This window comes from Pseudophryne corroboree, chromosome 1 (genome assembly GCF_028390025.1).
Source record: "Pseudophryne corroboree isolate aPseCor3 chromosome 1, aPseCor3.hap2, whole genome shotgun sequence".
NCBI classification, from domain to species: Eukaryota; Metazoa; Chordata; class Amphibia; order Anura; family Myobatrachidae; genus Pseudophryne; species Pseudophryne corroboree.
In genome coordinates, this window is record NC_086444.1 from 1235752947 (window position 1) to 1235768531 (window position 15585).

Consider the following 15585-nt stretch of genomic DNA (forward strand, 5'->3'; position numbering starts at 1 on the left):
AGAGGGGGACCCTAGCAGGTCCTAAGCAGCAAGCCATGTGCAGGCTCATAGGAAGACAAAATATCCGCTTTGTCCCCGAACAAGCCTGTCTTCTCTCCTGTTACAGAAGCTAAGCCCCGCACTCCTACCATATGTCCGTATATTCCTTCCTTGTACACCAGCCATGTCTATAGATGCACATCTACTGTATGTACAGTAATTTGAAGTGCCGCAAGTAGACATTTTTGCGCTGTGTGCAGGAAGCTGCAACACCGATTTGCAGACATCACGAGGGGCAATTAAATTGTTTTAACATCCTTAATACTGTACACAGTTCTGTACTGTACTGTAGAGTATATTGTAAAAAAAACTTTATATAATGGAGTGCAAAAAATTACAGTACAGGTCAGTATTTACTAGTGATGAGCGGGTTCGGTTTCTCGGAAACCGAACCCCCCCGAACTTCACCCTTTTTACACGGGTCCGAGCCATACTCGGATTCTCCCGTATGGCTCGGTAAACCCGAGCGCGCCCGAACGTCATCATCCCGCTGTCGGATTCTCGCGAGATTCGGATTCTATATAAGCAGCCGCGCGTTGCCGCCATTTTCACTCGTGCATTGGAAATGTTAGGGAGAGGACGTGGCTGGCGTCCTCTCCGTTATTGTTGAACTTGATTGTGCTGTGCACTATTGCTTAATTGTGGGGAGGGCTGGGGAGCAGCTGTATAATATAGGAGGAGTACAGTGCAGAGTTTTGCTGATCAGTGACCACCAGTTATCCGTTCTCTGCCTGAAAAAAACGCTCCATATCTGTGCTGTGTGCTGCATATATCTGTGCTCACACTGCTTAATTGTGGGGACTGGGGAGCAGCTGTATTATATAGCAGGAGTACAGTGCAGAGTTTTGCTGACAGTGACCACCAGTATACGTTGTCTGCCTGAAAAACACTCCATATTTGTGCTCAGTTTGCTGCTTAATTGTGGGGACTGGGGACCACCAGTATAATATTATATAGGAGGAGTACAGTGCAGAGTTTTGCTGACCAGTGACCACCAGTATATAATATATAGCATTACAGTACAGTAGGCCACTGCTGTACCTACCTCTGTGTCGTCATTAAGTATACTATCCATCTACATTCTATACCTGTGGTGCATTTTAGTTTTGCAGTTTGCTGACACAGTGACCACCAGCATACTATATATAGCAGTACGGAAGGCCACTGCTGTACCTACCTCTGTGTCGTCATTAAGTATACTATCCATCTACATTCTGTACCTGTGGTGCATTTTAGTTTTGCAGTTTGCTGACACAGTGACCACAAGTATATATAGCAGTACGGTACAGAAGGCCACTGCTCTACCTACCTCTGTGTCGTCAAGTATACTATCCATCCATACCTGTGGTGCATTTCAGTTGTGCGCAGTATATATAGTAGTAGGCCATTGCTATTGATACTGGCATATAATTCCACACATTAAAAAATGGAGAACAAAAATGTGGAGGTTAAATAGGGAAAGATCAAGATCCACTTCCACCTCGTGCTGAAGCTGCTGCCACTAGTCATGGCCGAGACGATGAAATGCCATCAACGTCGTCTGCCAAGGCCGATGCCCAATGTCATAGTAGAGAGCATGTAAAATCCAAAAAACAAAAGTTCAGTAAAATGACCCAAAAATCAAAATGAAAAGTGTCTGAGTAGAAGCGTAAACTTGCCAATATGCCATTTACGACACGGAGTGGCAAGGAACGGCTGAGGCCCTGGCTTATGTTCATGGCTAGTGGTTCAGCTTCACATGAGGATGGAAGCACTCATCCTCTCGCTAGAAAAATTAAAAGACTTAAGCTGGCAAAAGCACAGCAAAGAACTGTGCGTTCTTCTAAATTACAAATACCCAAGGAGAGTCCAATTGTGTCGGTTGCGATGCCTGACCTTCCCAACACTGGACGGGAAGAGCTTGCGCCTTCCACCATTTGCACGCCCCCTGCAAGTGCTGGAAGGAGCACCCGCAGTCCAGTTCCTGATAGTCAAATTGAAGATGTCACTGTTGAAGTATACCAGGATGAGGATATGGGTGTTGCTGGCGCTGGGGAGGAAATTGACAAGGAGGATTCTGATGGTGAGGTGGTTTGTTTAAGTCAGGCACCCGGGGAGACACCTATTGTCCATGGGACGAATATGGCCATTGACATGCCTGGTCAAAATACAAAAAAAATCAGCTCATCGGTGTGGAATTATTTCAACACAAATGCTGACAACAGGTGTCAAGCCGTGTGTTGCCTTTGTCAAGCTGTAATAAGTAGGGGTAAGGACGTTAACCACCTCGGAACATCCTCCCTTATACGTCACCTGCAGCGCATTCATCATAAGTCAGTGACAAGTTCAAAAACTTTGGGTGACAGCGGAAGCAGTCCACTGACCACTAAATCCCTTCCTCTTGTAACCAAGCTCCTGCAAACCACACCACCAACTCCCTCAGTGTCAATTTCCTCCTTACCCAGGAAAGCCAATAGTCCTGCAGGCCATGTCACTGGCAAGTCTGACGAGTCCTCTCCTAACTGGGATTCCTCTGATGCATCCTTGAGTGTAACGCCTACTGATGCTGGCGCTGCTGTTGTAGCTGCTGGGAGTCGATCGTCATCCCAGAGGGGAAGTCGAAAGACCACTTGTACTACTTCCAGTAAGCAATTGACTGTCCAACAGTCCTTTGCGAGGAAGATGAAATATCACAGCAGTCATCCTGCTGCAAAGAAACGTGGTTCCGGTATCCACCGTTAATTCAGAGCCAACTAGAGACTTGATTGAGGTACTGTGTCCCCGGTACCAAATACCATCTAGGTTCCATTTCTCTAGGCAGGGGATACCGAAAATCTACACAGACCTCAGAAAAAGCGTCACCAGTGTCCTAAAAAATGCAGTTGTACCCAATGTCCACTTAACCACGGACATGTGGACAAGTGGAGCAGGGCAGACTCAGGACTATATGACTGTGACAGCCCACTGGGTAGATGTATTGCCTCCCGCAGCAAGAACAGCAGCGGCGGCACCAGTAGCAGCATCTCGCAAACGCCAACTCGTTCCTAGGCAGGCTACGCTTTGTATCACCGCTTTCCATAAGAGGCACACAGCTGACAACCTCTTACGGGAACTGAGGAAGATCATCGCAGAATGGCTTACCCCAATTGGACTCTCCTGGGGATTTGTGACATCGGACAACGCCAGCAATATTGTGCGTGCATTACATCTGGGCAAATTCCAGCACGTCCCATGTTTTGCACATACATTGAATTTGGTGGTGCAGAATTATTTAAAAAACGTCAGGGGCGTGCAAGAGATGCTGTCGGTGGCCCGAAGAATTGCGGGCCACTTTCGGCATTCAGCCACCGCGTACAGAAGACTGGAGCACCACCAAACATTCCTGAACCTGCCCTGCCATCATCTGAAGCAAGGGGTGGTAACGAGGTGGAATTCAACCCTCTATATGCTTCAGAGGATGGAGGAGCAGCAAAAGGCCATTCAAGCCTATACATCTGCCCACGATATACGCAAAGGAGGGGGAATGCACCTGACTCAAGCGCTTTGGAGAATGATTTCAACGTTGTGCAAGGTTCTGCAACCCTTTGAACTTGCCACACGTGAAGTCAGTTCAGACACTGCCAGCCTGAGTCAGGTCATTCCCCTCATCAGGCTTTTGCAGAAGAAGCTGGAGACATTGAAGGAGGAGCTAAAACAGAGCGATTCCGCTAGGCATGTGGGACTTGTGGATGGAGCCCTTAATTCGCTTAACCAGGATTCACGGGTGGTCAATCTGTTGAAATCAGAGCACTACATTTTTGCCACCGTGCTCGATCCTAGGTTTAAAACCTACGTTGTATCTCTCTTTCTGGCAGACACAAGTCTGCAGAGGTTCAACGTTACCCGTCCACATCTCCTCCTTCACATTCTCCCACAACTGGGGGTGCGAGGAAAAGGCTAAGAATTCCGAGCCCACCCGCTGGCGGTGATGCAGAGCAGTCTGGAGCGAGTGCTGACATCTGGTCCAGACTGAAGGACCTGCCAATGATTACTGACATGTCGTCTACTGTCACTGCATATGATTCTCTCACCATTGAAAGAATGGTGGAGGATTATATTAGTGACTGCATCCAAGTAGGCACGTCAGACAGTCCGTACGTATACTGGCAGGAAAAAGAGGCAATTTGGAGGCCCTTGCACAAACTGGCTTTATTCTACCTAAGTTGCCCTCCCTCCAGTGTGTACTCCGAAAGAGTGTTTAGTGCAGCCGCTCACCTTGTCAGCAATCGGCGTATGAGGTTACTTCCAGATAATGTGGAGAAGATGATGTTCATCAAAATGAATTATAATCAATTCCTCCGTGGAGACATTCACCAGCAGCAATTGCCTCCACAAAGTACACAGGGACCTGAGATGGTGGATTCCAGTGGGGACGAATTAATAATCTGTTAGGAGGGGGATGTACACAGTGAAAGGGGTGAGGAATCGGAGGATGATGATGAGGTGGACATCTTGCCTCTGTAGAGCCAGTTTGTGCAAGGAGAGATTGATTGCTTCTTTTTTTGGTGGGGGCCCAAACCAACCAGTCATTTCAGTCACAGTCGTGTGGCAGACCCTGTCACTGAAATGATGGGTTCGTTAAAGTGTGCATGTCCTGTTTATATACAACATAAGGGTGGGTGGGAGGGCCCAAGGACAATTCCATCTTGCACCTCTTTTTTCTTTAATTTTTCTTTGCATCATGTGCTGTTTGGGGACAATTTTTTTGAAGTGCCATCCTGCCTGACACTGCAGTGCCACTCCTAGATGGGCCAGCTGTTTGTGTCGGCCACTTGTGTCGCTTAGCTTAGTCACACAGCGACCTTGGTGCGCCTCTTTTTTTCTTTGCATCATGTGCTGTTTGGGGACTATTTTTTTGAAGTGCCATCCTGCCTGACACTGCAGTGCCACTCCTAGATGGGCAAGGTGTTTGTGTCAGCCACTTGTGTCGCTTAGCTTAGTTACACAGCGACCTTGGTGCGTCTCTTTTTTTCTTTGCATCATGTGCTGTTTCGGGTTTATTTTTTTGAAGTGCCATCCTGCCTGACACTGCAGTCCCACTCCTAGATGGGCCAGGTGTTTGTGTCGGCCACTTGTGTCGCTTAGCTAAGCCATCCAGCGGCCTCGGTGCAAAGTTTAGGACTAAAAATAATATTGTGAGGTGTGAGGTGTTCAGAATAGACTGGAAATAAGTGGAAATTATGGTTATTGAGGTTAATAATACTATGGGATCAAAATGACCCCCAAATTCTATGATTTAAGCTGTTTTTGAGGGTTTTTTGTAAAAAAACACCCGAATCCAAAACACACCCGAATCCGACAAAAAATTTTCGGTGAGGTTTTGCCAAAACGCGTCCGAATCCAAAACACGGCCGCGGAACCTAATCCAAAACCAAAACACAAAACCCGAAAAAAGTCCGGTGCACATCTCTAGTATTTACAGTACATTATCTTGTCTCCATAGTTCCTGCCGTGAAACATGCCGGTAAAAATCAGCAAATCTATGAGCCAAATAATTGCTAAGATGAAAAAAGAAAACAAGACAACACGACAGATCCAGGCTTGGCTTAAAGAAAGTGGTGTTGTTGTTCATTTACAGACTGTGCGCAATCATGTTTTTATGAGGATGCGACATAGATATAGAACTCCTTCTAAATGCACATGGTAAGTACAGTAGAAGACTCTACATACAGTACTGTACTTTACAGATTTATTGTACAGTAGATCAGTGACATGTGGTGAGGTCAATGGCTGGGGGGCTTCTCCAGTACATCCCCAGCAGACCAAGTACGCAAACCTCAGCTTACATTTTAGGAACAGCAGATACAGTACATTAGAGTACATGGGGGTGGGCTGATACTGCTGCCACTTTGTATACAGTATACTGTGTTCAAAGGACAGACCCCAAAGTACCCAGACAACTCCAGGCCTACTAGTACTTTGAGTGAGATCTTTTGAAGCGCCCTCCCCTCTCCCCAATGTGTGAGTTGAAAGTGTGCGTGGTTCTAGAAAAGTGGGTGTGGCCTTGCAACTATATAGTAGTATGTCATTAAACTATAAATATATACAGTATACCATATTATCATCCCACTACACACACAATTGGCAGCCTTACACATAATGAACACAGTAGTGCTCCTTACAAGTAATGCCTCCAGTATAGTGCCAGTTACACGTAATGCCCCCAGTATACTGTAGTGCCAGTTACGCATAATGCCCCAGTATAGTGCCAGTATAGTGCACCCTGGAGCCGCGCTGATGATGAGAGAACACAGAAGTACCTGACGGGGATTCTCTTTCCCTGTCGGGTACTTCTGTGTTCTCTCATCGTCAGCGCGGCTGGACCTGCAGCCCTGCAATGACTCTTGTTAACAGGGCTCCAGGGTGCCGCAGCAGACGACAGTATAAACACCCTCCTCTTCCTTCGGTCCGTCATCGTCTGGTTAACTCTCTTACCTCCCATTCACTGTGTGTTCACACACACATGGGAAGGCAGCAGAGGTTAGCCAGGCATATAGTGTGGGCTTCTGTGTATCTATCCAATATAATTTAAAGCACCAAAGTATTATTCCTGCCTCCAACACCACTATTAATTGCACTATATGTAAGGGTTTTTTTTTTACAGGTAATGTACTAACAACTGATTGGTACAAAAAAAGGAAACTGATTTGAACCCTCATAGCCAACAAGCGCTACAATCTACCTTAAATCTTTATGATGCTTTATTTACAGGAGGTTTAAAATAACCATCTACTACGGTTACTGTGGGAATAGCAAACTACTACATTTACTGTGGATGCCTGCTTTAATTACAGGAGGCTGAAAACAACCATTTGCTACAATCATTGTGGAAATAGCAAACTGCCACATTTATTGTGGAATGTTTCTTTTCCTCTTTCTACAAGAACTCCAAACTATGAAAGTTTATTCATTGTAGCCCTTAATGAGCTGTGTGGGTTTTCTCAGAGGAGGTTGCTATTACAATAAGAACATACACTGTATCTACAACCATGTTTGCACTAGATGTCTTATTCTTTGGAGATATATGTTACTTATTGGTGGCTTCTAGTGATCAACTCCTGAACCTATTTGCAAAGTATTGATTTGTAACAATGCATACTTGATGTCTTAGTGTTCCATTAGAAATTTGGATACTATGTTGTAAATGACATCCCAGTGTGGCGGACCACAACCATTAAAACCACACTGTGTATCTAATTCTCCTCAACTTTAGACATACAAACTGCCTCACACGCTGAGACATAATATGCAGTTATTTTCTTATCTGGATGTATACTGCATGCCGACCTCTCCACATAAATTACTGAAGTGCCTTAGTGGTCGAAAAATTGTTCTACGACCACTTCTCCATCTATTTTGATTATATATATTTTTTCTATTAATAATAAAAAAAATTGACATAATTTCTTATATATTTTCACCCGTCGGGTTGTCTCTGCATAGAGACTTGGATTAATAGGACAATGAACTCCCATGTGGGATTAAATATATCTGCCATTTGTTCTAAAGCCTAATTTTTAGACAAAAAACTTAGTTAGGGAAATTGATAACAGTCTACATATTTCTTATTTGATCCAATAATAGTTACGTTTTAAAAAAGATATTATCATTATTAGATAAGGAGTGCCCCCACAAAGAGGTATGTTTCTTGGTTCCATGGTTCCTTCCAGGAACAACCCCTTTTTGTGAAAAATGTAATGATGTAATTTTTGCAGATGAAACTTCTGGTTCAATGGAGAGGTTCTCAAGAATGTACTTCCGCAAATGTAACTTTATCTCATTGAAACCACGTGCGAAGTTTCCATTAAAGGTCCACGTATGGGAAGGTATATCTCACGTGGGTGCTGGACCTATGTGCATTTCTGAAGGTACTGTACAGTGTTAGTTCTAAACAATGCAGAACAAATATTTTTTTTTCATTCCTGTATTGTAAATGACAGTATACAGTACAAAACTGAAATGTGTTCTTGTTAATGGCAAAAATTTCTTATCTCTGTAGAGATTATGGATAATATCTACTTCCAAGAAAAAACAGTAGATAAGTGTCTGGTGCCATTTATCAGACAATACTATCCATCGGGGCACAGAGTATTCCACGATAATTACCCTAAACATTCTGCTTCTGCAAAATTCATGGAAGACAGAGGAATAAATTGGCAACGCACATCAAGAAAGAGAATATTATTCTAATGTACAGTAACAGTATTCACTAATTATTGCACAATATGCATTTATTATAGTTTGACCATTCTTCACATATGTACATTATCACTTCCTTTGGAAAGAAATAGACCATTTATTCCAAGGGAAGTGATAATGTACATATGTGAATAACAGTGAAATACAGTTCCATTTACGGAATAAGTCTGACAGCACATGTATTGAGCACTTTGCTTGCATAGCAATAAATAAGCATGCAATCACACAGAAATATATATGACTAATGCCCTGTTAACTGTACAGCACTGACATACAAAGAGGGCTTTTAAGCATATTTATACCTGATTTCAGGAAGTACAACATCACTCTATAGGCATACTTTCATAGAAATTTATTATATACTATGATATGACACACATTTTTAGTCATCACTGAATACAGTCAGACCATCTCCAACTGTATTGTGTCAGTGTTTGTTTCATCAGCACAACAGTGCTAATGTGCATTAGATACATATGTGTCTGGTTTACTATTAGATACAAATGGTTAGTAAGAACCAGTCAATGTATCCACTGGAAGGGCAACATATTGTACTGACAGTTGTAGAGAATAAATTACTCCAGTAAATATACAGTTACCCTTATCTGTAAGTGTGTACACTTATTGTTGTACAATGGATACATTATAATAAAGGAAAGACAGACAAGAGAATACAGTGTGTCAGACAAGACATAGAAATATTGGAGCATAATAACATCAAACTCATCATAAGAGAACAATAATGATATATAAGAAACAGAGACGGCACACAATTTGGTTTTAAACTTTATTATTATTTTTCACACAGACAAGAATTTGTCTAAAAAATGTTATTATCACGTTTTTCTATCTTTCTATTGTTTTTAAATATTTCGCTTTCTATGACCTCATATCCAGGTCATAATAATACCACATGTGGGATTACGAATAAAAATTATATTCCACGTGGGTATTGGTATTCTATTTCTACTTTTTGAAATGTTTATCTAATAATAAATAAATACAATAAAATAAAACATTTATATTAAAGCCATACACAGTATATGTGAATGGGATAGAGTGCACCAAGAAAAACTGATCCCTGTCATGAGCTATTTCACAGAATATGTGTCATAAGTATCTTCTTTGCATTGTTTAAATAATTTATCACAGGGGAGGCACTACCTCCCCTGCCTCCCCTGACTGCATGTCCCTGGCATGTTGTATATATATATATATATATATATACAGTGTACACTCTGTAGAATGATTTAATTCATTGTTTTATCTCTTATCAAGGGATTATTAACTGTGAATAAGTGTACATTTATGCTTTATTTTTGCTTTCAGTATTTTACCTTGTAGCGCCAAAGGTCTATCCCATTTTCCATCGTATTTTCCATCACTGGCTATCAGGGAGCCGCCCACATGATTTCACTCCCCCGAACCAGCCAGCAAGATTGCATCAAAAATACAAAAATCTAAGACTAAGACCAATTATAGACACATTAAACAAATAAATCAATGAACATACACTGGTTACAATGTAATAAGTTACATATAAGTCCAGTCCAGTGGTGCTGTCTTGTGCTACATCAGTTCAGTGGTGTATTGTGCTGCATCAGTCCAGTCACAGTGGTGGTGTCCTCTGCTGCCATATGTCCAGTGCTGCTGTATAATAAGTCCCTTACAGTGTTGCTGTATTGTCCTGCATCAGACCAGTGGTGGTGTCCTGTGCATCAGTCTGTCCAGTGACCAGTCACAGTGGTGGTGTCCTCTGCTGCCATATGTCCAGTGCTTCTGTATAATAAGTCCCTTACAGTGTCGCTGTGTTGTCCTGCATCAGACCAGTGGTAGTGTCCTGTGCATCAGTCAGTCCAGTGACCAGTCACAGTGGTGGTGTCCTCTGCTGCCATATGTCCAGTGCTGCTGTATAATAAGTCCCTTACAGTGTTGCTGTATTGTCCTGCATCAGACCAGTGGTGGTGTCCTGTGCATCAGTCTGTCCAGTGACCAGTCACAGTGGTGGTGTCCTCTGCTGCCATATGTCCAGTGCTGCTGTATAATAAGTCCCTTACAGTGTCGCTCTGTTGTCCTGCATCGAGCAGTAGTAGATTCCTGTGCTATATATTTTTAACTCCAAATAAAGGGCTTATATACATTACTTATATTATTATCCAAATATTTTTTACAGGTTTGCCATGTGTGGTGTAGTGGTACGCTCCACTGTGCTGCATATTAATGTAATAGCTCAAAATTAAATGGATATTATTATCCAAATACATTTTTACAGGCTTTGCTGCGTTTGTGTGAGGTTTAGGGGTACGCTTTCCTGTGCCAACAATATGTGGCATGTATTACATCTGGGCAAATTCCAGCACGTCCCATGTTGTTTGTGCCGCACACTTGTGGCGCTTAGGTTAGTCATACAGCTACCTCATTGCACATCTTTTTCTTCTTGGCATGATGAGCTATTTGGGGACTAGTTTTTTTAAGTGCCATCCTGTCTGCAACTGCAGTGTCACTCCTGGATGAGCCAGGTGTTTGTACTGCACACTTGTGTTGCTTAACTTAGTAATACAGCTACCTCATTGCACATCTTTTACTTATTTGCATGGTGTGATTTTTTTTAAATCTGCCATTCTGTCTGCCACTGCAGTGCCACTCCTAGATGGGTCAGATGTTTGTGTCGCATACTTGTGTCGCTTAGCTTAGTCATGCAGCCACCTCTTTGCAACCTCTTGGCCTAAAAACAATATTGTGAGGTGTGAGGTGTTCAGAATAGACTGGAAATGAGTGGAAATCAATGTTCTTGATGTTAAAAATACCATAGGATCAAAATTACCCCCAAATTCTGTGATTTTAGCTGGTTTTATGTTTTTTTTCCAAAAATCATCCAGATCTAAAACCAAAGCCAAAACATGAAAGGGTGGTTTTGGCAAAATCAAACCAGATCCAAAACACGAGGATGGAACTAGAAACAAAACCAAAACACAAAACACAAAAAGTGCCCGCCGCATATCTCTAATTCAAAAAAAACAGGAAAAAACAGACACCCAACCGACTTTTTAAACATTTGAATTCTACCCTTAGACTCAGTAGCAGTGCGCAATACCAAAATGCAGCAACAAAAGCAAATAAGGTGTTAGCTTGCATAAAAAGGTGGAATGGAGACAAGGGATGAGAGTGTATTCCTGCCACTGTATAAATCATTGGTACGGCCACATCTGGAATATTGTGTACAGTTCTTTCTATCTCACTATAAAAAATATATCTTGGAACAAGAAAGGGTTCAGAGGCAAGCCACCAAACTGGTTATGGGGTTAGAGGCACTGAATTATGAGGAAAGACTTGCAAGGTTAGATATGTTTACACTGGAAAAGAGGAGGCTGAGAGGGGACATTATTAATATTTATAAATACATGAAAGGACAATACAAGGACTTATCAGATGATCTGTTTATCAAAAAAACGCAACACAGGACATGAGGATACCCCCCTGAGGTTAGAAGAAAATTATTTTTATATGCAACAGAGGAAAGGGTTCTTTACAGTAAGAGCAGTAAGAATTTGGAATTCTCTACCAGAGAAGGTAGTAATGGTGGACTCACTAAATAAGTTTAAAAGTGGATTAGATACATTCCTAACTGATAAAAATATCCAAGGTAACAGCACCTAAATTATATTTAATGTTATAATACAGGTTGAACTCTATGGACATTTGTCTTTTTTCAATCTCACTAATTATGTAACTATGTAACTTGTAAACCCTGAAATGTTCACCCACAAATGTTACCAAACTTTTGTTAGCACCACACAACATTCAGAGCCATCTAGTGGTGGAGCACATGTTTGCAGTCTCTTAGAGGGACCACATGCAAAATGTCATTCTGAAAACACCACCCTAAGGCACTCATTCTGAGTTGGTCGCTCACAGCTAGTTTTAGCAGCCGTGCAAACGCATAGTCGCCACCAATGGGGTAGGTGTTTTCACTTTGCAGGAGTGCGAGTGCCTGTGCAGCCAAGCGGCAGCAAACACATTTTGTGCAGAAAAAGACCAGCGCTGTAGTTACTTATTCTGTGTGATGATTGCTGCGACGAATGACATGGTAATGACGTCACATACCCACCCAGCAAACGCTCAACCAGGCCTGCGTTTTTCGAAACACTCCCAGAAAACGGTCAGTTGCCACCCAGAAATTCCCATTTCCTGTTAATCTCCCTGCATTCGCCAGTGCGACTGAAAGTGTCGCTAGAACCTGTGCAAAAACCATGATGCTCTTTGTACCCATACGCCATACGTGCGCATTGCGGTGCATACGCATGTGCAGTTTTGCAGTTTTTTAAAATGATCGCTATGCAGCGTACAACGGCAGCTAGCGATCAACTTGGAATGAGGGCCAAGTTCCAACAATGACACAAAGTGTCACCAGGATGAGAATGTTTTTGTGCCATGGCACCTTAACAATTTTATTGTAGGTCTGGACAAACAGAAAGTCCTCCTGGGGCCTACAAAAGGTATCAGCCTTGGTTTAACAAGCTTCTCTCCCCACAATAGTATTTTTAAGAAGCTCCAAGAATATTCCAGATTAAGGAGCCACAACAAACAGCAAGCGCTATGGTTGAAGAAAGGCTGGATCTCGACTATGTCACAAAGGAGTATGGTCACAAGTGAAGCTGGTAATATCATTCATTTACTTGTGAAATCCAATGTAGCCATAGTTTTGTTTGAGAAGATCCCACATGTTCAAACAGCCAAACAGCAAGCAATACTAAATTAGATTGTAAAGAGCTGTTATTCTTTGTAAAAAAAAATTGTATCATAGTTTAAAAGTCCTGCATAGCAGCCTAAATACCATCTAATGCAAGAATCCAAAGAAGGTTCCAATTCACATGCAAGGGACAAGTTCTGGTAACCCTGTCATCGCTGCAATCCAGCAAAATCCATATAGCAGCTCTAAGGACTGACATATGGAAAAATTTAAAAGTTTTCCACTCTCACAAAAAAGGGAAAAAAAGGTTGTTAACCCTTTATTTACAGCAATCACCATCTTTCAAAATACATGAACACACATCCATTACAGTGTGAATCTCGCTACTGCAATTATGCAGAATTGTTTTATTTCTACATATGCCTCCAGTCACAGATAAGGTCACATGCCTGGTGTACATTTCATATTGTCACAATATTCTGTGCCTTCCACCATTTGCACGCCCCCTGCAAGTGCTGGAAGGAGCACCCGCAGTCCAGTTCCTGATAGTCAAATTGAAGATGTCACTGTTGAAGTATACCAGGATGAGGATATGGGTGTTGCTGGCGCTGGGGAGGAAATTGACAAGGAGGATTCTGATGGTGAGGCGGTTTGTTTAAGTCAGGCACCCGGGGAGACACCTATTGTCCATGGGACGAATATGGCCATTGACATGCCTGGTCAAAATACAAAAAAAATCAGCTCATCGGTGTGGAATTATTTCAACACAAATGCTGACAACAGGTGTCAAGCCGTGTGTTGCCTTTGTCAAGCTGTAATAAGTAGGGGTAAGGACGTTAACCACCTCGGAACATCCTCCCTTATACGTCACCTGCAGCGCATTCATCATAAGTCAGTGACAAGTTCAAAAACTTTGGGTGACAGCGGAAGCAGTCCACTGACCACTAAATCCCTTCCTCTTGTAACCAAGCTCCTGCAAACCACACCACCAACTCCCTCAGTGTCAATTTCCTCCTTACCCAGGAAAGCCAATAGTCCTGCAGGCCATGTCACTAGCAAGTCTGACGAGTCCTCTCCTAACTGGGATTCCTCTGATGCATCCTTGAGTGTAACGCCTACTGATGCTGGCGCTGCTGTTGTAGCTGCTGGGAGTCGATCGTCATCCCAGAGGGGAAGTCGAAAGACCACTTGTACTACTTCCAGTAAGCAATTGACTGTCCAACAGTCCTTTGCGAGGAAGATGAAATATCACAGCAGTCATCCTGCTGCAAAGAAACGTGGTTCCGGTATCTACCGTTAAATCAGAGCCAACTAGAGACTTGATTGAGGTACTGTGTCCCCGGTACCAAATACCATCTAGGTTCCATTTCTCTAGGCAGGGGATACCGAAAATCTACACAGACCTCAGAAAAAGAGTCACCAGTGTCCTAAAAAATGCAGTTGTACCCAATGTCCACTTAACCACGGACATGTGGACAAGTGGAGCAGGGCAGACTCAGGACTATATGACTGTGACAGCCCACTGGGTAGATGTATTGCCTCCCGCAGCAAGAACAGCAGCGGCGGCACCAGTAGCAGCATCTCGCAAACGCCAACTCGTTCCTAGGCAGGCTACGCTTTGTATCACCGCTTTCCATAAGAGGCACACAGCTGACAACCTCTTACGGGAACTGAGGAAGATCATCGCAGAATGGCTTACCCCAATTGGACTCTCCTGGGGATTTGTGACATCGGACAACGCCAGCAATATTGTGCGTGCATTACATCTGGGCAAATTCCAGCACGTCCCATGTTTTGCACATACATTGAATTTGGTGGTGCAGAATTATTTAAAAAACGTCAGGGGCGTGCAAGAGATGCTGTCGGTGGCCCGAAGAATTGCGTGCCACTTTCGGCATTCAGCCACCGCGTACAGATGACTGGAGCACCACCAAACATTCCTGAACCTGCCCTGCCATCATCTGAAGCAAGGGGTGGTAACGAGGTGGAATTCAACCCTCTATATGCTTCAGAGGATGGAGGAGCAGCAAAAGGCCATTCAAGCCTATACATCTGCCCACGATATACGCAAAGGAGGGGGAATGCACCTGACTCAAGCGCAGTGGAGAATGATTTCAACGTTGTGCAAGGTTCTGCAACCCTTTGAACTTGCCACACGTGAAGTCAGTTCAGACACTGCCAGCCTGAGTCAGGTCATTCCCCTCATCAGGCTTTTGCAGAAGAAGCTGGAGACATTGAAGGAGGAGCTAAAACAGAGCGATTCCGCTAGGCATGTGGGACTTGTGGATGGAGCCCTTAATTCGCTTAACCCGGATTCACGGGTGGTCAATCTGTTGAAATCAGAGCACTACATTTTTGCCACCGTGCTCGATCCTAGGTTTAAAACCTACGTTGTATCTCTCTTTCTGGCAGACACAAGTCTGCAGAGGTTCAACGTTACCCGTCCACATCTCCTCCTTCACATTCTCCCACAACTGGGGGTGCGAGGAAAAGGCTAAGAATTCCGAGCCCACCCGCTGGCGGTGATGCAGAGCAGTCTGGAGCGAGTGCTGACATCTGGTCCAGACTGAAGGACCTGCCAATGATTACTGACATGTCGTCTACTGTCACTGCATATGATTCTCTCACCATTGAAAGAA